Raw genomic sequence first — 18,276 nt, 5'->3', positions numbered from 1 at the left:
CCCATCTCTCTTGAATTTCTACTCTTATTTCTGCCTACAGCCTAGAAATTGCTGTGTGCGATATTTGTGTTCATATAATGTTCCTCAGTCGGTATTACAATGCAAGCCCTAGCCCAGTGAAGATAAATAGGTCAATACCTCACTTGAAGTTGGGGAGGGCAGGGACAGAGGGGTGTCAAGCAATCATGTTAAACATTTGTATGCTAATATTGCAACATTAATTTCTGGAATCTTAAGTGACACTCATGGGAGGTTGGACATGAAACCAGCGGATGATCATTTTAGCTTTGTTGTAATCAAAAGTGTTAAAAATCTTAAACTCCGTTCCCAACTATAGAAAATTAAGTGAAAAATATTTAATATAATTTGAATCATGGAAGAGGGAGATGGAATGAAACAGTCAATAATTAATTTGAGTTCTCAAAGTGGTGCCTCCCTGACAGCATGGACACACTTGCAGTTTAAAAAAGCCGAAGACTACCACTGGCTCATTTCAAGATCACTGAATGTCATGTGAAAGCAGCACTGCATTCAGCTAGAAAACTGTTCTTTGTTTATTAGATGCCTCCATTTTACAGTTTTGCATCACTTCATGAAATGGGTATCAGGGATTGTTGGAATGCAATTGGGGTAACAAAATGTATTGGTGCAAGTAGTTAGATCGTAGATCATAGAATTCACAGTGCAGAAGGAGACCATTTGGCCCATCGCATCTGCACCATCCCTTGGAAAGAGCACCCTACTTAAACCCATGCCTCCACCCTATCCCAGTAACCCCACCTAACTTTTTTTTGGCCACTAAGGGCAATTTATCGTGGCCAGTCAACCTAACCGGGCACGTCTTTGGACTGTGGAGGATAGTGGATTTACGTCCACTAATCCCTGAGCAACAATTTCCATCCTTTGTTGGATTGCGAGGACATTGCTGAGACTTTTGAATTCTCTTCCTCAAAAGGTGTTTGAGGGAGAGTCTTTGAATAGCTCTAAGGCAGATGTAGATAGATTCTTGATGAGGAAGAGGGTGAAAGCTTAACGAGGATAGGCAGAAATGTGCATTTGAGATAAAAATCAGATTGGCCATGATCCGCTCGAATGGCGGAGCAGGCACAAGGGACCTCATGGCCTACATCTAATACGTAAGCTTGTATGTTTGTCTGACTTAAATGGATGAGCGAAAATAAGGATGGAAGAGTTGCCGCTGTTAAATGTCACCAAATGGACAGCTCCAGAATGTCACTGGTAGAGGTCGAGGAGCTGCATTCAAGAATTATTTCTCCAGTCTTTGTCGAGTTTGCACTTTCTCCCCGTGTCTGCATGGGTTTCCTCCGGGTTCTCCGGTTTCCTTCCCACAATCCAAAGATGTGCAGGTTAGGTGGGTTGGCCTCGCTAAACTGCCCCTTAGTGTCCAAAAGGTTAGGTCGGGTTACGGGGAAAGGTAGAAGCTTGGGTTTGGGTAGGGCGCTCTTTCCACGGGCTGGCGCAGACTTGATGGGCCGAATGGCCTCCTCCTGCACTGTAAATTCTATGAGGTAAGAAACCTGTCACAGATTTTACTTTGAAGTATAATGATGCACTTTGTCTACATCACTCCTATTCAGTAATTAGAATTAGTGGTTATATTTAGAGAGTGAATCCAAGGCAGTTTTGATCCTCATCTGGATAAATTCATTGATGTTACTGAGTCATACCAAGCAGGGTGATCCCATGTTTTCTCCTTGCGCACTGCTGGGTTTGCTGACCTCGCTCAAGACCACAATGTGGGCAGTCCAATTGTTATTCGCTGTTTGGGGAGAGAGTCCTCGGTGATCTCACTCCTGCTTCCTCTCCACTTACCTATTCTAAAACTGTGAGTTCATACGGAATATCTCTTGAAGACAGGATAGGGACCAGCTGTAATCCTTCCCATGGTTAGCACACATTTAGTTCAGCCATTTATTGTTTACGCTTGCACAGGAGGTGTTGTCACTTAGGTGGGACACCAAAGGGCAGCTGGGTAGCTGGTATTGGAGCACGCTATTAGTCAGGGTTTGGGTTTTGAAAGGCAATTGGTCTACTTGTCACATCTGACTTGCCGTAGTTGCGTGACTCTACCATGAGGCAAGCTCACTGTAAGCTGTCATTTCTGATCAGTTCAATAAAGTCCCCCCCCCCCCCCCCCCGAGACATACCCGAAGCAAACTGCTGTCCTTGTACATGAAATATGGGTCGCGATTCAGCGACCCTGTTGCGCCCGACACGGCACAGTGGTTAGCACTGCTGCCTCACAGCTCCAGGGTCCCAGGTTAAATTCCGGCCTCGGGTTACTGAAATGAAAAATGAAAAAAAATGAAATACTGTCTGTGGAGTTTGCACTTTCTCCCCGTGTCTGCGTGGGTTTCCTCCGGGTGCTCAGGTTTCCTCCCACAGTTCAAACAAGGGCAGGTTAGGTGGATTGTCCATGCTGAATTGCCCTTAGTGTCCAAAAGGTTAGGTGGGGTTACTGGTTTATGGGGATAGGGTGGAGGTGTAGGGTGCTATTTCAGGGCCGGTGCAGACTCGATGGGCCGAAGGCCTCCTTCTCCACTGTAAATTCTGTGATCCAAATCAACATATTTAAATGAGCTTTTAGGGGGCGAATTGGGGCTGCCGATCAAAATGGCGCCCTAAACGGCGAACAGCTGAGCTCAGCGCGCCAGCAGGAAGTGGCCACGGCAGGATAAAACTCTGAGACCAAAGCAAACGGCAAGTGTCATTGATGCTGCCGTCGAGAAATACCCTGCCAAACATACTCAAAAGTGGACCTCTACCCCATGGTATCCGAAAGTAGTGATAAAACAGAGTTTTGAGTGCTGTAGAGAAAACGCTGATAACCGTCAACCAGGTTCAAATCTGCAAGAAAGCTGCTGGAATGAGGACAAAGGAAAAACATCACAACAGTGTAAAGTAAAACATTGCCTCCAGAGAAAACACAACTGAGAAACATACACACTAGTTCAAGTCTGCTAGAAAGCTACACCAAAAGGACAAAGGAAAAACAAGCAAAAAGGAAAGCAGACAAAGCCTGCAAGGAAAATACTGAGTTGAGTAGAATGGCTGCAGTTTCTCCACTTGGAATAGCAGATTTAAAAAAAAAATAAATGTAGAGTGCCCAATTCTTAAGGGACAAGTTTAGCGTGGCCAATCCACCTACCCTGCACATCTTTGGGCTGTGGGGGCGAAACCCACGCAAACGCAGGGAGAATATGCAAAACTCCACACGGACAGTGACCTTGAGCCAGGATCAAACCTGGGACCTCGGCGTCATGAGGCAGCAATGTTAACCACTGCGCCACCATGCTGCCCTGGAATAGCAGAATTATGATATTGCAACAGACTTGATTAAAAAGCTGGAACCAATAAGAGAGGCTACACTCCTAACGCTATTGGGGTGGGACTGCTACAAATTGTTTGTTTACCACCCTGAATCTAACCAACAAACATAGAAAACAGCGGCGGGATTCTCCCGAAGTCTCCGCCACCAGAGATTCGGCGGGGGCAGGAATCGCGCCGCGTCTGGTCGGTGGGAACGGGAATCGAACCGCGCCAGTTGGCGGGCCGCGATGGGCCGAAGTACCGCTGCTGGAATGCCTGTCCCAAAAGATTAAACCACCTTTTGAACGGCGGGACAAGGCGGCGTGGGCGGGCTCCGGGGCCCTGGACAGGGCGCCGGGGGGTGCCCCCACGGTGGCCTGGCCCGCGATCGGGGCCCACCGATCCGCGGGTGGGCCTGTGCTGTGGGGGCACTCTTTTTCTTCCGCCTTTGCCATGGTCTTCGCTATAGCAGAGGCAGAAGAGACCCCCTCCCCTGCACATGCGCGGGGATGACATCAGCAGCCGCTGACGCTCCCGCGAATGCGTGGACCCGCGTCGCCCGGCGAAGACCTTTCGGCCCCGGCTGGCGTGGCGCCCAAGGCCTTTCCCGCCAGCCGGTGGAACAGAAACCGCTCCGGCGCGGGACTAGCCCCTCAAGGTGAGGGCTTGGCCTCTAAAGGTGCGGAGACTTCCGGGACCCCCTGCCCTGCCGGGTAGGGGAGAATCCCGCTCCAGATTGCAAGAGATTTTGAAAGCCTTGAACCAACACTTTGAACCCCGAGTGAATGTTGCGTATGAATGTAATATAATCAGCTCTGGAGCTCAGGGTGAAAACAAGACTATTGAACAGTACTTGACGATAGTAATGCAGCTTGCAGAATCATGCAAATTTGGACAGCTAAAAAATAACCTGATTATACATAGATTAGTCTGAGGCCTGCGCGACCTCTCTGAGGGCAAGTCTACTGAAAGACGAGAAACTGTCACTAAAGAAGGTGAAATGTGTGTCGGAAGGCAGAAGTTATGAAACGTCAGACAGAGCATATGCATGGTGGCGCAGACAAAGGGCCAGATACAGATGAAAAGTATTGCCTAGTGTGAGGAAAAGCTGTGTTTTACCTGAAAGAAGCAGCATTGTTTCATACACCAGTGCTTGGCAAGAAAAAAAGCTAAATAACCCTATGCAAATGGTCACTAGAGAGATATCAGCAGAAGAATCTGGTGAAGAACTATACATGATGCAACAGGTTGGTTCCACAAGTCTATAGGCGGCGAATAGTTTGTGCCTGTTACTCTGCCTCTGTGGTCATCATTGTAATCAAGAAACCCAGGTTGCAGGCTGAGATTACAATTAGATCAGCCATGATCTTATCAAATGGTACAGCAGGCTCGAGGGGCTGAGTACCCCACTGCTATTCCTAACTCATATGTTCGTATGAACAAGAAATGTCAGGTAGACACTGATGCATCACGCAACATAATGACCTTCACAGACCTGTTCAAAGACATTCCAGCTGAGTATGTACTTTGAAAACGCATGATAAACTGAAATCTTCAATGAACCAAGCTGTGTGTGTTCTGACCAATCAAATTTCAAGGAAACACAAAGGTTCCAGGAAGAAATAATGGCCCTCCATTCCACAGTTGGTCACTCAAAGCAGGAGTGTTGTATCTTTTATTTGTTATGAAAAGAAGGATGTTTTGGTCTCGAAATGCAATCGGTCTACATGTCACATCTGACTTGCTGTAGTCATGTGACTCTGCCATGAGGCAAGCTCACTAAGCTGCCATTTCTGATCAGTTCAATAAAGAGACGGACACTCAAGAAGACTACTGTCCTTGTACAGCATCTTGATGTGAGGGGAGAAAACTGGGTGGACCAATGGAGAAAAATAAACTATAATAGCCTTGTGAAATAATGCATTTTTGTATTTGTCTGCATGCTTCCTGGAATTGGGATATACAGGAACTTGGGGTGTTTTCATTCGACAAATACGTTTTTTGTGGCCACTGTGCTAAACACCATTACCATTTGAATTGCTAACTAGAGGTGAGATCAGTTAACCGTATGGGGAGGACAAATCACAGACCCGTTGCTATTAAACAGCCACAGATGCACATACAGTGACAGGGACACACTTTGCTGTCTTGGAAGGTTTTATAGGGCAGCGGTTAGTCACTGTAGCAATTCTGAGATGTATGCAATAACCTTCAGGCGGCATAATTTCTATTAATCACTCTGGGGTCATTGGCAGAACACACAGCAATCTGTAGTACGGGAGGGGGAGGGGCGAATAAGGAAAGGCAACCACTGAAACCAGGTTCTTGCTCAATTCTTTCAAATCCACTGGGCTCGTAGCAGTTTGTAGCCTCATAAATGGTTCAGTTTGACTGCCTTAAATACTATGAAATGGAAATAATAGAGCAAGCTATGGTTATCACACACAAAGAAGCCCTGGGCAAAAATACACTACCATTTGGGAGTAAAATTCCTGTTGTTAATTTAACAGAGAAGGGAGACATGAATATAAAATAGGATTTAATGTTTTATGCTTCTTTATCTCTGTTCGATTTTGCTTCTCTCTACAACTTTCCTTGATATATTTCCTATGCATTTCTGGTATGACCCCCTGCAAATCATCTCTGCATCCTCTCCGGTGCCCGTATATCCATTTTATAATATGGTGACCAAAACTGCACGCATGTTCTAACCAAGGTTCGATACAGGTTTAGCATATCCATTTCAATTCTGCAGATTGAACAAATTGCGCACTAGTTTAAAGTCACAATATGAATTTCTGGTTGTGTACAGAAAACTGTCGAGTAAAGAGTTAAGTCTAATAAGAGCATACTGAGCATGTGCAAAAGAAGCTATCACAGTCATCTTATTCAGAGGGCAGCTCTAGCTACATGTTAGCTTTATTTAACCTTTCTAATTAGTTAGTATGTAAATAAATAAATGTTTTTTTTGAACAAAGACTTGCCTCCAATGAGATCCTTTCTAGCATAAGAGGCTAACTGGTCCAAGAACAAACCCATCATAACAAATGGCACGGCATTGACTATACCTACAGCAGAATGGTAGGAAATGGTGAGAAAAATGTCAAGCAGCAGATGTAGTTCAGCAGGTGAAGGACTTGAAGGCAATCCAGCGGCCACAACAAAGACCACTGAATAACAAGGGCAGGTCAAGCGTAGTGGGGAGAAAGACAATCTCTGATCTAAGTGAGCAATCGCTACTACTTAGTCCCTACAAGAATCTTACAAAATATTGAAGCCCCTAGACGGGCTGATCAATACCCTATACGACTACGCTTTGCGACTAAGGACAAAGATCAAGTTAGCACATTGTGAGCAATGTGAGGAGCACAGCAAAACTATATGTTCACCAGACAGGGCAGTCAACAAAGAGACGGCCTCCTACGATTATGACATGAGCACCTTTGGCTCATAGTTTAGTCTTCCTGTAAAAATATTGTTAATGAGAGGGTGAAGTTTAACCAGTGCAGAATGACCTATTCATGAATGACTTGTACCACATAGTCACAAATATTGTATGTATGGAGCATTAAAAGAAGACCTGATCAGAGATCAAACAGTCGTTGGCATTATAGGCGAGAACCGCTCACTCCTTGTAACCTCTTGAAGATTTAACTTTAAGCAAAGCTGCACAACTGACCAGACGGGCTGAAGACCATAGGCAGAATCAGGCTCCTGTTTGAGATGCAAGAGAAATTTCCCAAGAACACAGTTGATCAAGTTGTTCAATTTGTGGGTTCTAAAATCATAAGAATAACAAGACAGCGACCAGGAAATGCCCTTAAACGGCACCAGCCGCCATTTTCCAATGTCCTCGTTGTGACTGGAAGAAGGTTGACAGGTGGGAAAAATGGCCTGCCCAGATTGCCTGCTGCCATGGGTACAGCCAGCTAGATCATTTTAAAATGGTCTGTTGTTCCAGGAGAACTGTGTTAAAAGAGGTTTCGTCCAAGAAATTCAAAATCTTGATGACCTGGAAACCACTTTCCTCGGAGAAATAACAGAAATCTTTGATAATGAAAACCAGTTTTGGCATGCTGACATTGAGGAAAATGGGCATCTGACCAGATTCAAACTAGAAACTGGAGCACGTGTCTCAATGCTATCTGGCACTGTTCCATAGCTGAATAATATAATTCTGCATTATTCCTATAAGCAACTTCAAAGTGCAGGGAGCACCGCAATAGCATGTGGGTAGATGCAGGCTATCCATCGCCATAACGGGAGGGAGATCATCGAAACACTGTGTCCTTCCAAATCAGCAGCGTTCTTTATTAAACAAACACCTTGTGTAGCGTTGAATTTTCTCTATTCCTCAGCTACAGCAGAAATTGGAGTCAACTTATTATGCAGTGAGTCCCCACCACATCTGAAAATTCACTTCTCTTTGGGGACAGGCTGGCAGAGGCAGATACAGGATGCACCAACAATGATGTGACCACCCACTAGCTGGGATTCTAGACCCTAATTTGAACTTCCATGAATGAGTGTCAGAGAATGAAACAGCGGCAGATGATCTGTTGGAAAGAGGGGTCCATGACCTTACTGCACTCTTCAAATCCACTGCCAATGATCATGAAGTATTTACTGTCTCTCTCGATGAGAATCTTCATTTAATCGAAGAAGGTAATAAGAGGTAACTCTGTCTACCTGTTCCACTGAGCTCACCGATGACCTGCAACAACAATTGCAAGCAGTCAACAAAATGCTAACCAGGAAAAATGGGATGCTTAACTCCAAATTGGATTAAAGCAAGAGGTTATTAATCTGTACAAATGTAGGATGGAGCCCACACTTTGGTCTCACCACCAAGCCATGGAAACACTCCAGCTTTCTTCCAGTAAAAGAGGAGAGGCCTAAACTACTGAATTTCTACAACTGAAGAGTATCTTAGAAAAACTTAAAATTGAGCATCAAATGGAGCTTGAAAATATTTAAATTAAGCGCAAGTTGGAGAAGTCTAAATACCTAAAAAAAAAAAAACCACGGAACCAGAAACTCAGCTATTAGCAGTCATACCGCCACAGGGCATATCAGGCCACAGGGAGAGGGATTTGCACATTAGAAATGGTGCAGCAACCATTCATCCCCTCCACCACTGATGCAGAGTATTGCCGTTGTACCATCTACAAGATGCACTGCAGGAACTTCACCAAGACTCAAGACTCCTTCCAAACCCACAACCACTACCACCTAGAAGGACAAAGGCAGCAGACACAAGGGAGCACCACCACCTGAAATTCCTCTCAAGCCACTCCCCGTCCTGACTTGGAAATATATCGCCATTCCTTCTCTGTTCCTAGGTCAAAACATTGGAACTACCTCCCTAATGGCACTGTGGGTGTACCTATACCACTTGAACTGTAGAAGTTCAAGAAGGCAGCTTGCCACCCTTTTCTCAAGTATTTAAGGATGGGTGATGAATGATGACCTAGCCAGTGCCAGCAACATCCCATAAATGAATTTAAAAAAAATAAAGTGAACATATTGCAGAAGTGTGTAAATACTGTACCACATCAAAGAAAATTACCACATCAGACGAAAGAGTTGGCTGCAGAGTAGCTATGTAAAGAAGTACTAACACTAGCTGTTTTTCATGTGACTACTGAGGCTCTTGTAGTAACAATGTGAGTCTCTTGTAGTAACAATGTCCGGTGTTGATGTTGAATTTCCAAGCAAGTCTGCAGACCTATGTACTATGGAAGAACTTCCTATAGATCCTGTTCCTGAACTTTATCCCATTGTTGATAAAGGCGCAATCCTACTTCCTCCTGCTGACCCTGAGACCCTATTGTCTGCAGCGGAGCAGCTTCCGGCTGAAGCTAGCTTGGAATTGGTACCACTACCTGCAGAAAGAGAAATTCCTACTCTAAGAGTAGTAGGCAGTCCTCCTTTCCGTGTATACAGCACTGGCTTTAGGGATGTCCTCTGTTCATTTTCTCGTCTACCAGATTCATTCCTAGCCCAGTGTTGAATACATCTCTTGTCATCACAGCAGCATGTGAATGATAGAGCTGTGAAGTTCTTTGTGGGAGCTGAAGGAACTTAATTTTGTCAAGACAGTGCTTTCACCTTTCCCCACTGCAACTTGAAGAAGATGAGAGAGAGAGAATTTCAGTTTGTTGCCCTCCTTTTTTAAGGGGTTGCAATAGTCCGAGTCCTGGAGGGTTCTCTCTGCAATCAGTTTTTCCTCAATTACTGCCTTTACATTCAGGTCATCGTAAGAGTCACAGCCCAGGAGCCAGTTGGTGTGAAAAACTGTTATCCCGCTCCACCAATGTGTTTGACTTGCAAAGAGAAGATAAGGGAGCGCACATTCCGGCACATCCTCCAGGGGAGCTGAGAGCACTGTTGGAGATTGACACCCTTTGGCGCAAGTGACTTGGAGGAGAGCCGGTGTAGGAGTCGGATGAAAACGTACATTGTACATGAGGTTAGCAGTTTGTGGGAAGAATGAACTTTGGGGGAGGATTTAGAGTAAAGAGTTAACTTATAATAGCTACTGAGCATGTGCGTAAGGAGATTGGATGTCAGAGTAGCAACTTGTTGCTATAAGTTGGTCGTGTTTAACCTTTATAAATAGTTAGCATGTAAATAAATGTTTTTTGAATGAAGGTTATTGCCTCCAGCGTGACACCTTCTAGAATCAGAGGCTAACAATTCCAAGACGAGTTCATCACTACAGAAAAACACAAAAATAAAAGCAGGATGCTGTAATTCTGAATGAAAACAGAAGAAGAGCCATACGGCCTCAATGTTAGCTCTTTCTCTCTCCACAGATGCTGCCAGACCTTCTGAATGTTCCCAGCATTTTCTGTTTTTATAACCGAAAAGCATTTATGTTGTTGGCCCACCAAACTGCACGTTTCCAGTTCTTAGCATTTGTGATACTTCACAAGTTTCCTTGGTATCTATATAATTTCATTCACATTGCTTCTTGGGTGTACCTGAAGATTTCTGACACTTAAGATTGTACCATCAAGGAGCTATTTACAGTTTAAATAATTATTATGGGCCATGACAAAAGAACGATTATAGGCTACTATGACAGGGTGAGCTAGATAAGTCATATGGCCACTTGTACTTATTTTTGTGATGATTTGTCACTGGTTATCGATACCTGCATGATGCAGACAACTGACTAGTCACGTTCATTGGCACGCGAGTGTGTGCCTGAGGAACTGACGATGGAAAACAAGGGAATGGCGGGAGGCATGAAACAAGTATTTTGTGTCCTGTCATCACTGTATAAGACGTGGAAGACGTCCCAAAGATGCTTGAAAATCAAAAGGTATATGGGCCGGAGGACATTAAAACAATCGCCATCCCTCGGGAAGAGAGGCTGGGAAGTTAGACCTAACGGCTGCATCCTAGGGTCTCAAAAGAAATGGCTGCAGAGATGCATGCGGCATTGGTTATAATCTGCACAATTTATTGGATTCTGGAAGGGTCCCAGTGGATTGGAAAATAGCTAATGTGTGTCACACCTTTTATTTAAGGAAGGGAGGAGGCAAGAAGTAGGAAACTACAGGCCAGTTAGCCTAACATCTTTTAAAAGGAAATTGCTGGAATCCATTATTTTGGACAATTAGCAGGATACTTGGAAAATCATGGCCGAGGTTTTACAGACCCGTCATGGCGCGTCTTCCCCTGGTGGATGCAGGGGGCCATTTAAATTGGCGTTTCCTTCAACGCGGCTGGCTGGAAAATCCTGGGCCATAATTTTATCAGGCAGAATCACCGTGGGTTTGTGAAAAGGAAATAGTGTTTAACTAATTTATTAGGGACTTTTGAGGAAGTATCAAGCAAGCTGGATAAAGGGAAATCTGTACATGTGGTATACTTGGATTTCCAAAAGGTATTTAATAAGGGTGCCACATCAAAGGTTACGGCACAAGTCAAGGGAACATTATGTGTAGAGGGGAACCTATTAGCACGGTTAACGGATAAGTTAGCTAACAGGAAGCGAAGAGCAGGGAGAAATGGACCTTTTTTGGATTGGCAAACTGAAACTAGAGGAGTGCCGCTTGGTCCTCAACCACTTATCAATGATTTGGATGAAGGGACTAAATGCATGACCAAATTTGCCGATGACATCGAAGTAGGGAAGAAAGTAAGTTGTCAAAAGGAGGTAGAGAGTCTACAAAGGGATCTAGGCAGGTCAAGTGAGAGGGCAAAATTGACAGATAGAGTATAATGTGGGAAAATGTGGACTTGTCTACTTTGATAGGAAAAGTGGGAAAACAGTATGCTATTTAAGTGTGGAGAGATTGCAGAACTCAGTGGTACAAAGGGATCTGTGTATCCTGGTATGTGAATCACAAAAATGTTGGATTTTTTATATTCGTTCATGGGACAGGAGGTGTCGCAGGCTATGCCAGGATTTATTGCCCATCCCCATTGCCCTTGAGAAGGTGGTGGTCTGCTGCTGCTGTCTTGAACTGCTGCCGTGCTGTCAGTAAGGGAGTTCCAAGATTTTGATTCAGCCATGACTGTATTGAATGGTGGAGTAGGCTTGAAGGGCCTTATGATCTATTCCTGCTCCTATTTCTTTCCTTATATTTTTGATGCTTCTCACAGGCACCAGATGTTGAAAAGTTTCAGTATCAGGCACTAAATTGTGATTAGTTGACTTGTCAGGAGGTTGTAGGTAATCAGGATGAGACTATACCTGTGTCTGTAATCTATATAACGGATGGACAAGGCTTCTCAAGTAATAGTTGATTTTATTGTAATGTGATATAAATAGATAAAAGAGGCCACATGCTGTGATCTGGTGATCTAATGTACCTTAACCATTAAGAAACTGAAAAAGAACCCTAAATCCCCATAAGCTGAGTTCTTATCCTTGTTGCGTCTCCGGTGGTGGGCATGCCCTTCCCCACGGATGGATATTTGCCCTCCAAGGCTGTTCTTGCCTGCCAATTGTTAGCTGCTCAAGATATGTGGAGATCATGGAGCAAATTCTTTAGCTGCATCGCATAGACGACGTAACGGAGAAAAACAAATTTTCCCTCAAATTAAGACGGTCACTGAGCCAGATAAAGCCTCCCAACCACAGTTTTTAAGAAAAATCGAATCGGCTGCAATTTTTCAACCTGTTTCTCATCTGAAAACAAGCTAGCAGTTAAAAATCAAGGGACACCTTAGCCCCCCACTAGATTTTGCACACAAGTCCAGCTCTTCCTGCTCCAGCCATTGAACTCAATTTCTAATTTTCATGTTCAAGAGGGCAGAACATATGCTTCTGGTTCTACAAATATACTGCAGCCAGCTTCCAGCATGCCCAGGCTGATGCACCTCCCCAGCCCATTTTACTGATATTTCCAGTTCGGCCATTGATAGAGCTTCAGGATTTCTAATGAGCTGCCCACTCCTGCTCAGTGAACACCCAGCAGTTGACTGAAGATCTGATGAGGGTCCAAATGTCAAAATGGTTCAGCATCTCTTTGCACTGGCTTCCGGTGGCTTGCAGATCCTCCACCGACTTCAGATCTGTTCTGGAAAGCTCCCCTCCCCTATAGTTCTCTTGTCTTGTGCAGAACAATAGGGTCATTGGCACTCTTTTCATCAAGATTTCGAAATACAGGAGGTGACAAGTCTGTTAGTGTTAAAGTCCTGATGTCTCAATGTTGCTCAAACTTTGAAGCCTATGAGAAGCGTAAGATGAAGAAACTTAGTGCAGGAAAGTGGGACAATGTACAAAATATGATTTTCATCAGTCTCTTGCTTTGCATAGAAATAATGCTGGTAGAAAAAGCCTACTTTTTCAAATGCTACTCTTAATTCCAACTATTAAGCAGTTTTATTCCCAGCAATGCTGTTAAGATAATTGAGTGTAAAAAGTGCTGCTTATAGTTAGCACAATATAAAATAAAATCAGCTATAGCGGTGTGGAGTACTTCTGAAATGTAGTAGAATATCTTCAACTTAGACTGGTGTTTGGTTGAATATCCTATATCAGCAGTACTAATACAGCAAATGGCAGCGTTTCCATTCAGAGAGCCCATCGTTTTAATCTGTTAAGTTTAATCTTTCTGTAGTGGTTCTACAAAGCCATTAAAATAGTAAATACTGTAGCTGCGTATTCAGAAGAAAAAGCTGATAAAAAGGGACACTACTAAATATCAGTGAGAAATTACATCTCTGACAGTCCTGAGCATCCGTCTGTGTCACTGCAGAGTCCCCTCAAGGTTAGGCTGTACTTGGTTCATGGTTCCTCTACTCTGACTTGTCATTTACATTAATAGGTTGCACCCTGTGCTCGATGTCTAGCAGAAACAGAGGGAAGCAGACGGGTACCATGTGTGCGATCATATTTTCACAACTGCTGACCCTGACCGCTTAATGCATGAGCGATGAAAATCTGCGATCCATCTGCTTATGCCATGAAAGTGCTGACAAGTGCAAGCACTTCAGTGGCATTAATAGATATTTTCTTTGAAAAATAAACAATTTCTGTACGCGTTCTCTGCTCCATGGAAACACCATGGTCTCGGTCAGTCTGCATCTTCACTGTGGTTTGTGGCCTCTCAGGACGCAGTATTGTGTTGATGTATAAAATTAGATGCACAATGAAAATGGGCTCACAACCAATGTAATAATCATGCCTTTCAGGATCAGATTCCTCATACACTATAGTAATAGCATCACTCTCACTTCAGTGCTGGCTGCATTGGCACGGCTCCAAATGGAGACCCGCAGTGACACTTTGAGGATTAAAAAATATGTATCTATTGGGCTTGTTTACCTGAAAGGAGATCCGTGTCCCACATTGCCTCGAAATAATAGTGCTCCCTGAGGCGTGATTGTTCATAAAGTTTAAATGTGTCTGTGTCATCTTATTTTCTGTTAGTTTTTCATTCTCTCCCAACATACTAACTAATACTGAACCAACTTTTTGGTGAGCAGATGTATGCTAACTGGATGAGAATTCAATACGATTGTGTACAATAGTAACATGTGTTAACTTCCAGGCTTTGAGCCATGGATTCTCTCTGTCAATTTACAGAGTAAGCCAAAGCTTATATATACTCTGTCCGAGGGTTTACATCCCTTGAGAAAGACATCCTTTTAAGATGTTGAAAATGACCTTTGAGACCTTGAAGCAAGTATTTTCTGATTGGTTCCTGGAAAATAAATGGCACTTTCCTTAACCCATTGCAGATGTATTAAAAAGAGAAACATTATCATGAGTAAATATTTGCTTGCAATACAAGGGGGCAATTCTTTACTGTTTAGGTAAGTTTAATCTTTTCCTGTGAATTTATTCACACTTTTTTTTTATATTGCAACTTTATTTTCAATATTTATTGCTCAGCTTAGTTAGGCCTCCAAGATGGTCTACAACAGGATTTTGAGTGATTTGGTTGGCTTGCCATCTCCCTTTTGAAGCAAAAACGGTCAGTCAGCAACACCTAGCAGTAAAACATATTTGAACTTCATGATTGATGGTTTCCCTCCTGCTTCCTAATTACTGATTGATACTTTCTCTGCCCATTCGATTGTGATAGATTGCTGTTTTATTAATATGAGAATTGAACCAGTCAGATGAAAGGGTGACACAGATTTATTTCCATACAAGCACACGAGAGTGAAAGCGCATCCTAAAAAATTTTCTGTACAGCTTATTTGATCTCCGGATCTCCGGAATTGCTTACAGAGGAAATGGTGGATTTACAATAGACAAAACTGTAATTTCAGGTGGAAATGTAATGTCAACTTTGAGAAAGTAATTGATTTATAAAATGTGTTCCATGTGTGGATTTTGGGGGAAAATTTAATATAATCAGTAAATTACTAATTAAATGCAATTGCTAAACTGATGTAAATGTAGTGAGTAATTTATTAACTTCAGGAATAAATTGGGCAATTAAAAAATGGAGTGAGCAACTTACTGAGTGGTCATATGAATGTTAAAGTACTTCTTGTGTTTTGTTAAAGTTAGTTGTCTCCGGTTCTCGTCTGAGAGTGGGAATCTTCTACCTTTTCTAGGCCTCTTGAATGGAATAGAACAAAAAAGTGCTGTGTTTGTGCAGTAGGTCCACTTTTACATGGACGTGTTGGTGTGGAATTTGCTGTCAGTGCCATGGTTGTATTATCTTGTAACAGGCAAACTTGCAGACGAATGCTCCAAGGTCATTGTTGTTGTGGTCAACATGGGTGATGATTGCAGACATTGTGGGTGGACTGAGGCCCCAGTAATCTGCTGGCCATGCCGTCTGCATCATCTGTCTGGCTTTGCGTCACTGTTACATTCTCTGGATACCTATTCTAGTATTGCTTTGTAGATGTAAGAGTTGTAGCTTTGGTATGCTGGGTATTTTATCGGTACATAGCTGTCTGGTGGAAACTCGCCTCACAGGTAAAATGATGGGTGTAAACACGAGCCTGCAGAAAGCCATGTTCATTTGTTTCAGAATACCCAATACATTAGATTGCGATGGACACAAGTGTGCAACTAGTTGTAGGTTCAGGTCTTGAAATCTATATTTGCAAGAGCATAAAGTTTTAAGTGAATGAGTAAGAATTATATTGTTGAGTTTCTTTTCACCGGTGAGTGACTTGTAGTTGCCTGGAGTAGCCCTCGTGTTTGGGCATAATTTTAAACTGAACTCTCACCTGCCTGCTTTGGCAGTCAAGTGGCTGTCCAAGGCACAATTCAAAAAGGATCTCCTAGTTTCCTTGCCAAAATTCCTCAATCAATAGCACCAAAAGACAAGTTAATTGGTCACGTCACTCCTGCCTTTATGTACAATAATGTGGCTATTTTGTTATGGAGCAACAGGCACATTACCTCGAAAGATCATTTGTAGGCGCTGTACCTCAAAAGATAATTTACCACGTGAAGAGGTTTTGATGTGAAAGTATTTATTTTTTACTATTCGGCTTTAAGCCTAATAGTTGAAATTTATCGCAAAAAATATATTTCCGGTATATGGATCTGTTCTTTCTCTGAACCCTTGAGAAGTGGGTTCCAGCTATTTTGTTTTCATTGTGAAAAGCCCATTGTAACTCTGACTAACACATGCAGAGCTGCTGAGTTATGAGGCTTTTCATACTGGCGGAAGAACTCTGGTAACTCACTGTCACAGGTGAGCTATCATCCTGTGTGTTCAGAATTATCATCACATAAATCGTATAATGAGGAACTTGGGCTGAAGGGACTCCACTGTGAAGAGGGGGGAAGCGGTGAGCTTGTTTACCGCATAAACTGCGCTGCTGGTTTTTATTGTGCGGTATATCTCTCCGATGCAGTCGAAATCTCAGCCTGTGTTTTATTGCAGATGGTGTCAGAATGATGTGTTTGGCTTGCAATGATGTGCTTCTCTCCTCATAAAATAAACTGCCCGTGGCACAGAAGTATTATTACAAATACCTACACGGCCAGGCAGAACGTTGAGTGGCTGATGGCTTGTTGCATCCTTTGGTGTCCACCCCAAGGGTAAATGGACAGAGCAAAGGTGTGTGCAAAGGCAGTTCAGGAGTGTTACAGTCAGAGTCTCTGCTGATTAAGTCTCCAGTGCTGAGTGCCTTCAATTCTGGAACCTGATTTACATCTACAGGCAAGGTTTATAATGCACAAATGGGAAAATGGGACTCTACCTTAATGCCAGCTGAATAACAGTGAAAATACTGGTGTAATTATTACACCACACTGCACGATACCTTAGTTCCAGGAAGTCCATTAATCCAACACTGATTCTACAAGTGGGCAGTATTGATCATTTGTTTTTAGAAGTCCGCAGCCAAATTAGCCTTCAGTACATTTAAACCTACTTTATCACTGCACAAAGTGGTCTGAAAAATCTTGTTTGGGTACAGGGATGTGTTTAGAATATTATCTGTGACACGACTGTACTCCTGGTTATTAGTAAAGCTATCTTTTTGATATCATTTTCCCCCTCTTTTTTTCTCTTCTGAAGCTGTTGACATCTGATAACCTAATGTTCCAGGTGGATTCTAATATTCCAGTACTCCGCTCTGTGAACATTGATAGACTGTCATTGAGCATATTCAAGAGTCTCATCTCCACCTTTGCACTTCCAGTAACGTTTTGCTGGGCCACCAGAAGCAACAACAATTCCAGGCGATTTCTCTCCGTCCTGGGACACTAATGCAAATTTGAATGTTCTCCCAGTCGCAAACTATTGACTGCACATGAACCAGAATCCGATCTGGGGGCTTCCTGCTCTGGAGCTTTTACCCCTGCAACGAGTTCTGCCTTTTTAAATAATCTTCCCGCTCACCATTCCAACAGAATGGATCATGTTCAATATCCTACTGTTTATGCTGAACAAGACGGCAACAAAAAATTTGTTTAGGCCCTGGCAGAAATAAAAACGGACAACACGGGAATTGCTAGCGGGTCTGACGGCACTGTAAAAATAACCTGGTTTTTAATTCTGGTGTAGATTCTTTATTCTGTAGAGGGATCTGCATCAGAAAAATCAACAGCTGTGCCTATCTAGAATTTTCTTAAGTTATTTCCGATTTCCTGTTGTTTCTTTTTATTTGTAAGGTTTGCTTGATGCAATGAAAAGTCCTTAACTGTGTTGATGAATTTTCTTTGTATTTTCCTCTTTTATTTACACAGGGATAAAGATGTACGAATCAACAGACTTTTGCACATGTTTGTCTCCCACTTGAGCATCCTGTAATTAGTGCCCAACTGGAATTGCCAATAGAATTCAGTAGTTTCTTTTTGATTTTCAATTGTAAAATTCTGTAAGAAATTCAAACGTATCATGCGTAAATGGGCATCCATATAGCAGGTGCAGATTCCAAGATTATTCCTCAAGTGGTTAATTTTCAAGCTGCAGTTTCTTTCAATTTGTTTCAACTGCTCACCCCTACTTTCCTTTAAAATGCTGAATCCTAATGGCAATGGGGGACCCTTTCCATGAG

The 18,276-nt window shown here is 43.0% G+C and overlaps 1 protein-coding gene across 2 annotated transcripts in view; it reads left to right on the top strand.

Annotated features, from left to right (window-relative positions):
* The window catches only part of acaca (acetyl-CoA carboxylase alpha), a 363,222-nt gene that overhangs the window by 242,927 nt on the left and 102,019 nt on the right, over window positions 1-18,276 (top strand). The window lies entirely within an intron of this gene.

This window comes from Scyliorhinus torazame, chromosome 12, assembly GCF_047496885.1.
Source record: "Scyliorhinus torazame isolate Kashiwa2021f chromosome 12, sScyTor2.1, whole genome shotgun sequence".
Lineage (NCBI taxonomy): Eukaryota > Metazoa > Chordata > Chondrichthyes > Carcharhiniformes > Scyliorhinidae > Scyliorhinus > Scyliorhinus torazame.
The sequence above is the reverse complement of the archived record's forward strand: the minus strand, read 5'-3'. Positions and strand labels throughout refer to the sequence as shown.